Here is a 9,635-nt window from a genome sequence, read left to right on the forward strand (position 1 = left end):
TCTTTTAAGCTAATAAAACAATCCTAAGTATATGTGGTTTATCCAAGTATAACTCTATAATTGGATTTTAACCTACGATGTCTAGGTGATAAACCATTTTATTACCTCACATCACTCACGTATGCTCGTAAAATAGGTTACCAACGCTCAATAATTCGGCCATAATCCCTAGGTAGGAGGTGTTCCGTAAACTGTCAACTTAAGTACCCCTATCCTTAGACAGGAATATATACCAGTTGAGTTTTTAACCTAGGTTTTATAAGTTTTAACTATTAAAACAAATGGTCATCCTACATGAGCATGCAACCGTTGTTTATGGATTTTTAGATGTCTAACCCAATTTTATAACAACTTATAAACCTTTAAACATGCTAAACATCCATAACATACATAAAGGCATTCAATATTTAAAGTAACACTTATATTAAATACAAGAAACCCTAATATGCATACTTTATATTATAACTAATTATAACATACTTTCAATGCATGTAACATACTTCCTATGGTGGGATTTTAAATCTAAATGGCATACTATATGCACATACAAGATTTATTTAATTATAACATACATCAAATGCATAAATAATTAAACACAAACTGATATGGTTTTAGTTTTGGCATAAACAAGCAAACAAAAGCTTAACTATTACAAAAAGCTTCAAAATCATCTTTAAACTGCTCGAACCGCTCCAAACTGAACCCAAGCATTTTGAATCGAACTGGATGAGTCTGAACCAGACCAACAAAGTCTGAACCGGACCAGCAAAAAACACTTTGAGGCTGAACCAGATTGGACCTTGAGAAAATCGGTCGAACCGGCTACTCTCAGTCCAACCTCAAAGTCTTGCTAAGGTCGATCGTGTAGCACTGAAGGCAATCGTCTAACACCATCACCTTGTGTTGTGAAGAGGTACACGATTGCTTAGTATCTGCCGAAGCTAAACAATCGCTTAGCTCTATCGTATAGAACTACACGATCGCTTAACACTATCGCCTAGCTATCGCTTAGCTCTATCATATAGAACTACTATTGGGTTTTATATTTTAAAACCTCACAGTTTGTAAAATAATAAACATTTTCTATTATCAATATACTTGTTATTGATCTTATAAATTGTATGAAAGTCTAAATCCAATAAACTAAGATCCATGACTATTGTATGAGCACTTAAACTTTATGTGGAGACATAAGAGTGGATCAGGTCCGAGTAAATAGTCAAAATGATCTATGGTGCATTAATGAGGTTGGGTACCTTATTCTGGTAACACCATTGGATGCGGCCTACTCTGTAGTTATTATAAAGAGTTGTAAAGTGCTACATACGATGTGATCCTAATTCGTACATGTTGTGACATGAGGAGTGGAGGTGTTCTATGCAATGAGTTTGCATAAGATCAGGACCAAGAAATAAGTCACTCTTACTTTATAACGTTGTTTACTGTTTAAGACTGACTATTTCACCTAAATGACCTAGGTAACTCGATCTTAATCCTGACCTAACTATGAACTCCTGTTTATTCGGGATTGCCCTTAGATTTGCATAGTTGAGGATTGGCTCAACAACGCCGGGTCAATAAGATCCCCATTTTAGGGGTAAGACCAGATAGATAGTTGGGAACATGGGGTGCAAGACGAAGTTCACACCTACCTGATTTAGGGATAGGAGAAAGGTTGTTTTCTCAAGTACTGAATCCAGGTCATGAACATGGGGCCCCACCCTCTCACTGGGCTAAGAGTGTTTGGTTTAGTGATTGGATCACAAACTAGTTGTTCATTAGAGGATCGTAGGAACTTGAGGAATAAGACATAATCTCGGGGGTAAAACAGATATTTGACCCAGCCATTATTACGAACAACCATTGAAGGGTCGACTTGCTAATTATGGTTAAATCATGTGGACATAATATATCTATAGTGAGGAGAGTGCAACTATAGGCTTTAATGGAGTGATCTATTAGTTAACGAATGAGGATTAATTTGGTCTAATGAGTTTAACCTATTAATCTCGGATCGTTGGAGCCCATGATCTGTAAGTCCGCGAGGTTCCCCTACTAGCTCATAACGGACTAGCCCTAAAATAGCGTGATAAGTTAATTTGAAACATTCAAATTAGAATTAAGAGAATTAGTAATTATATGTTTAATTTTAGAATTAAACGGAATAGGAGAATTTATATATTTAAATATGATTTAAATATATAAAGATGGATATGTGTTAAAGTTAATTTGATATTTGATATTAAATTAATTAAGTTTTATTTAATAATTAATTTATGAAATTAATTAAAATTTTAATTTTAAAATCAAAATAGATTTAATAAAATCAAATTTTGATTTTTTGAGATAAAATTGAAAAAGAAAAAGAAAACAAAACACTTAAATGGAAAATAAGGATTTTCCATTATCCATCTTTTGAAGTAGCTCACACAAGAAGCAATATCTTTGCCTTGTCTTCTCCAAGCATGAGCTGCAACTCTTTTCTTTGCATGTTGATATGCAATATAATGAAAAGATCAGAGTGAAAATCGGGCATGCAATCTATAGAGATTTTGAGAGAAAAACTGGTTTGAAGAAAGAGTTCTTCAGCTGATTTTCTACAGTAGGCATTTCTTCTTCTACCCTTGATTCAAGCTTGTTTTGAGTCCCACAACTCAATCTAGAGTATCAAGAGAATAATGGGAAAGATCTTGAGGTGATCTACAATAAGATTTGGAGAAGATAGCAGCTGGTGAAGGAGCTTTGAAGAAGTTCTACAAGAGGTATGTCTTGAAACTCATTTTTTCTACAAAAGCATGCTTTATATTTTGCCAAAAGTAGTGAATTTGAGTGCTTAGATGATCCTTGTGCTTCCACTACAATTGATACATTCCTACAACTACACGATCACTTAACACCATCGCTAGCGCCTCAATCATCGTTTAGTATCCGCTGCAGCTAAACGATCGCTAACTTTATGGTATAAAACATCATCGCGTCGCTTAGCATTGTAGCTAAACGATCGATTAGTTCCATCGCATAGAAACTTCAACGCATCGCTTAGCAATGCATCTAGACGATCGCTCAGCGCTGCATCTAGACGATCGCTCAGTACTATCGCGTAGCACTTCATCGCATCGCTTAGCGTGTGCAGTAGCTACACGATCGTGTAGTGCCATCATATAGAAAATTCAACATATCGTTTAATTCTCACGCAAAAGGTAAACGATCGCGTAGTGCTATCGTATAGCAATTTGAATGCATCGTCTAGCTTCTGTAGGTACATGATCATTTAGCGTTCAACATCACAACGACCAGAGTCCATTGCTATACGATCCTCTAGCTTTTCTTCACATTGTGTAACGCCTAGAACTAGACAATCACTTAGCAACTGAACCTCAACAACGATTTTGAGCAGAAGCTGAAAAACTGGAACAACAGCTCAGCCTCCTTCACTTGTTTCTTCAACTACATCTAATTTTAACTCTAATGACTCCAAATAAATTACAAACTCTTGCTAACACATAAAAGCTCATCAAACAAGAACCAATTACAAATTTAAATGAGAAATTAAAGAGAATTAAAATGCCAAAAATCATAAAACCATATTAGTACAGCAGTTTCATATTTCTCATATAAAACGCCCACCAAACCAAAATTAAACCGAATTGAATGCTTATATGATGCTTTGATACCAATTGTAGGAATGTATCAGCAACAGCGGAAGCACAAGAATCATTTAAGCACTCTAATTCACTAATTTTGGCAAAATGTAAAGCATGCTCTTGCAGAAAACAAGTGAGTTTCATGACATACCTCTTGTAGAACTTCTTCAAAGCTTGTTCTCCAGCCGCAATCTTCCCTAAATCTTATTGCAGACCATCTCAAGATCTTTCCCACTATTCTCTTGGTGCTCTAAAATTGAGTTGTGGGCTCAAAACAAGCTTGAATCAAGGGATGAAGGAGGATAGCTCACAGCAACAATCTTGGTGAAGAACAACTTCTTCAGCACGAATTTTCTCTAAAATTCTCTCTTGATTGCATGCTCGAATTTTACTCCAAACTCTTCATTATATTGCAGATCAACATACAAGGGAGAGAGTTGCATGAGTTGCAATTCATGCTTGGAGTAAGACAAGGCAAGGTTGAATGCTTTTTGTGTGAGCTAATTAGGAGATGGATAATGGAAAACTAAGTTTTTCCATTTTGTGTTTTATTTTTCTATCTTCCAATTTTATCTCAAAAATCAAAATTTTATTTTAAAATCCATTTTGATTTAAAAAAAAAAAAATTAATTTTTAAATAAAACTTAATTAATTTAATATCAAATATTAAATTAATTTTTATACACATCCATCTTTATATATTTAAATCATATTTAAATATAAATTCTCTTGTTTCGTTTAATTCTCAAATTAAATACATAATTATATCTCATATAATTACTAGTTCTCTTAATTCTAATTTAAACGTTTCAAATTAACTTATTGCGCTATTTTAGAGCTAGTCCGTTACGAGCTAGTAGGGGGACCTCACGGACCTACAGATCATGAGCTCCAACGATCCTAGATTAATTGGCTAAACTCATTAGACTAGATTAATTGTAACGACCCGATCCCCTAGGACTTAAGTTAGGCCGTTACTAAACACATGCATACATGGAACTTAAAACAACACTCTGTTATGGTGAAATAAATACTAATTAAATAAGGTAAATTTAAAAGACTTTGCATGTAATTTCAAATATTAAAAACAACGGTAGGGTACCCATAAATCATAAATGATAATAAATAAATCTGGAAGTAATTCTAAATAATAAGTTTTAAACATCAACACTGAAAGCTAAGAAAAACATGAAAAGAAGTTTAAATCTCATGAGCGAAAGCATAAAACTAGTCCCAGTGGCTCGATCACGAATTCCGCTTGTCATTCGTCGGCGCGTCCCTACTCTTACCTGAAACATAAACATGAGAAAAGGGTGAGTATAAAATACTCAGTAAGTAACCCCACTACTGGGATCAGGCTAGGCATCTATGTCCTCTAGATGCCTATCTCTAGTGGAACATATAAACTGCTCTAGTCCTCATGGAACACATACATATATGAAAAACTTATTTTTATCCTACTGTAGTTAAATATGTCCATTACCTCTAGTAAGTCCCGTAGGACCCACAACCTCTGGTGAATCCTGAAGGAAACACAATCTCTTACATACGCATGGTTATGCATACACCTCTTTCGTATACACATAACCCACTTAATGTGTACCTCTTTCATATACATGGTTACGTATACACCTCTTTCGTATACACATAACCCACTGAATGTGTACCTCTTTCGTACACATGGTTACGTATACACCTCTTTCGTATACACATAACCCACTGAATGTGTACCTCTTTCGTATACATGGTTACGTATACACCTCTTTCGTATACACATAACCCACTGAATGTGTACTTCTTTCATACACCTGGTTAAGTATACACCTCTTTCGTATACACATAACCTACTAAGTATGTACCTCTTTCGTACACCCTAGATCCTCTCTATAAATGTAGGGATGCGTACCTCTTTCGTGTACACATAACCCACTGAGTGTGTACCTCTTACGTATACCCTAGTACCCTCTAGGTATGTATCACTTTCATACACACCGGTCCTAGTACATCTCTTTCATGTGCTAGCACCCTTGGACGTGCATCACTTTCATGCAGTTACATAGTCTGGAAAGGAAAAGATATTGCATCTAACTTCATATTACATATAACGTTCACATAATCATGAATTCTCTAAAATCTCCTGATCAAGGTCTTGATAATGTTAATTAACCTCAACATACATAATTAATCTAATATTAATGAATCCACTCTAGTACATCACTTTCACGCACTAACTTATGTAAACAATCAAACATTTGAAATTTCATAATATATCATATAGCTTACACACTTTCATAATAAATCACATAAATAAGCACATCAACAAAATGCTCCAACTTTTACCAAACTTTAAGACATTCCCGTAGTAGTGTCGCTTAACTCATAATTTAGGGTTATGCTCAATCGTCCTTTTAATATATCTCATAAAATTCTAAATCATGCTCATACATTAACATGCTTCAGACAGATTATCACATGCTCATATGTCTTTTCTAAACAGTCCATTAAATCTCAGAATAGTCAAAATTATCCTGGTAACTAGTCTTACAATCCCCAACATAAATCATAAATTTATCGGTACAAAGGCGGTTCCAGTAGTAAGATTACTTACCTCAACTTGGTAAAAAAACGTAAAACAAAATCTCCTTAGAACTTCTTTAGCACACTTGAATCAACCTAAAGTTGTGGCTTAGTCCAAGACAAATTCCAATACTCGATTTAATTAGCTAATCTGATCATGAATTAAATCCAAAATCAATAACTTAATTTTCCCACTATTACTCTCAATCCAAAAGGATAACCATCCAATAACTTACAAAACTTATCGATCTTCATCAATTTTCTACAAAACAAAATGGTATCTAGCTTGTTGATCAATGCCTCAAAACTTTCAAACCTTGAATCTAAGTTTCAAACCAAAGAGAGGTTAATAATTTAACTCAAAATCAAAGGGATGAACTTCATCTCCCAAATTATAAGGAAAAATAAGTCTTACCCAAGGTTTTCCTCAAAATTCCGGCAAAGATCGGGGCAGTGGCGGCTAACGACGCGTTGACTTGTGGCTGCCATAGGTAGGCAGCATGTGTTGCTGCCGGATGGCATAAATTGTTTAGGCTAGCGGCTGGTAGTGAGGGTCTTGCATGAGGAGGGTTTGCGAGCTTGGGAGAGAAGGGGAATTTCTAGTTTACAGATTTTATTTAGCAGCGATTACGAACAAACCAGAGCTTCAAACAATGATCCTACCGTTCAAAATGAAACTCTATATGTCACGAATAGGCTGGCCAAATTTGAGCATGATCCAACGGGTCAAACTCTAACAATCGATAATTTTGTGGAAGCTGTCGCTGAAGAACCGAATTGCTTTCTCCCCCAATTTTTGACCTCTTTTCACTCTCATTTAATTTCGAAAAAAATCTCAATTCTTTTATTTTTTTTTTCCAAATTTTGAAAAGATAAATAAAATATTTTATCACAATATCTCCAAAATTTCCAAAGATTCTATTAAATTTAGAAATCAATTAACTTTTCAAATTATCTTAATTTAGGCTTTAAAAACCATAATTAAAGGGCATAAGATCCATCAATTTAATACAAATTAAATCCTTCCAAATCTTTAAATCAATTCAAAACCACATGAAATTAATTATCTCTTTTATTTTATTTATTTATTTTTTTAAGTTGGCCCTAAAATCCAAAATCAAAGGGAAGCAAAATTCAATATTTTCAAGATAATCTGTTCAAATATCTAATCAATTAAATTCAATTTAACCAATAAATTTTTTTCAATTATTTCAATTTAACCCCAATTTTTCAAATGAAAGGGAAATTTAAACTCAATAATTTAGATAATTAATTTAAATTTTCCTGAAATTCGGGATGTTACATTAATCCCCATTCGTTAACTAATGGGTCACTCCACTAAAGCCTTGCACTCCTCTCACTGTAGATATATTATGTTCACATGATTTAACCATAATCAGCAAATTGACCCTCGTAATAATGGCTTGGTCAAATATCTGTTTTACCCCCGAGATTACGTCTTATTCCTCAAGTTCCTATTGATCCTCTAATGAACAACTAGTTCGTGATCCAATCACTAAACCAAACTTTCTCTAGCGAGTGAGAGGGTGGGGCCCATTCTTCAAGACTTGGATTCAGTACTTGAAAGAACAACCTTTATTCTATCCCTAAATCGGGTAGGCGTGAACTCCATCTTGCACCCTATTTCCCCAACTATCTATTAGGTCTTACCTTTGATATCTGAGTCTTATTGAGCTAGCGCTGTTGAGCGAACCATCACCTATGCAAATCTAAAGGGTAATTCCGAATAGACAGGAGTTCATAGTTAGCTCAGGATTAAGATCAATTACCTAGGTCATCTAGGTGAAATAGTCAGTCTTAAACAGTAAACAACGTTATAAAGTAAGAGTGACTTATTTCTTTGTCCGATCTTATGCAAACTCATTGCATAAGACTACCCACACCTCATGTCATAACATATACAAATTAGGATCACATTGTATGTGACACTTTACAACTCTTTGTAATAACTATAGAGTAAGCCGCATCCAATGGTGTTACCAGAATAAGGTACCTGACCTTATTCATGTACCATATATCATTTTGACTATTTACTCGAACCTGATCCACTTTTATGTCTCCACATAAAGTTTAAGTACTCATGCAATAGTCATGGGTTTTAGTTTATTGGATTTAGACTTTTATACAATTTATAAAATCAATAATAAGTATATTGATTATAGAAAATGTTTATCATTTTATAAACTGTGAGTTTTAGGACATAAAAATCAATAATTATTTTCTTTTAATGAAGAAACCTAAATCATTTTCATATATTGGGTGACTAAAAAATGAGTAAAGAAGATATATGTCTGGCAAACAATGTAACTACAGCATACAATACTTACAAGTAAATTTTTTTTCCAAACTGACAATATTATAAGTAAAAGTCAATACGATATAAGGTTCTACAAACCTAATCGAAGATTTTGGAAAAACAAATAAATATGATTTTGTGTAGAGGAACAAAATTTACAATTGACAAGGCATTGTTCTCTAGTCAATCAGAGAGAAATCTTCTAAATTTTAAAGATATACGTTGCAATGATTATCATATTGAGACTGATAGTAAGAATAATGTGGAATATCTATATATTATATCCGTTGTCTCAAATGAAAAATGTATATTGGAAGAATTGTTTGCTTTATCTTCTGGCTTATATTATACTCATATACGAGTAACTGAAACATGTGCAACAATGACCTTCAAGTTCATGAACCCATACATATTTACAATTTTGCATGACCGATTGGGTCATCTAGGATCTATAATGATAAGGAGAATTATTGAGAATTCAAATGGATATCTATTGAAGAGCCAGAAGATTCTTCAATCTAATGAATTATCATGTGATTCTTGCTCTCAAAGAAAAATCGATAATTAGACCATCACAAGCTAAAGTGGGGACTGGATTACCTGTATTTTTAGAATGAATTCATGGTGATATATGTGGATCTATTAACCCACCAAGTGGACCATTTAGATATTTTATGATATTAATAGATGCATCTAGTAGATAGTCACACGTGTGTTTATTATCAAGTTGAAATCTTGCATTTGCAAGATTACTTGCTCAAATAATTGAGTTAAGAGCACAATTTCCTAATTATACAATTAAGATCATTCGTTTTGATAATGCTAGTGAATTTACATCCTAAGATTTTGATAATTATTGTATGTCAATTAGAAAAAGTGTTGAACGCCCTGTAGCTCATGTTCATACACAAAATAATTTAGCATTATCATTTATAAAACGTTTGTAATTAATTGCAAGACCATTACTTATGAGAACTAAGCTTCCTTCATCTGTATGGGGACATGCTATTTTGCATGTTTATACGCATTAGACTAGTAGTTTATCATACGTACTCGCCATTCCAATTAGCTTATGGTCATGAGCCAAATATTTCCCA

This window comes from Benincasa hispida, chromosome 4 (genome assembly GCF_027475165.1).
Source record: "Benincasa hispida cultivar pf3 chromosome 4, pf3_genome.v1.1, whole genome shotgun sequence".
NCBI lineage: Eukaryota > Viridiplantae > Streptophyta > Magnoliopsida > Cucurbitales > Cucurbitaceae > Benincasa > Benincasa hispida.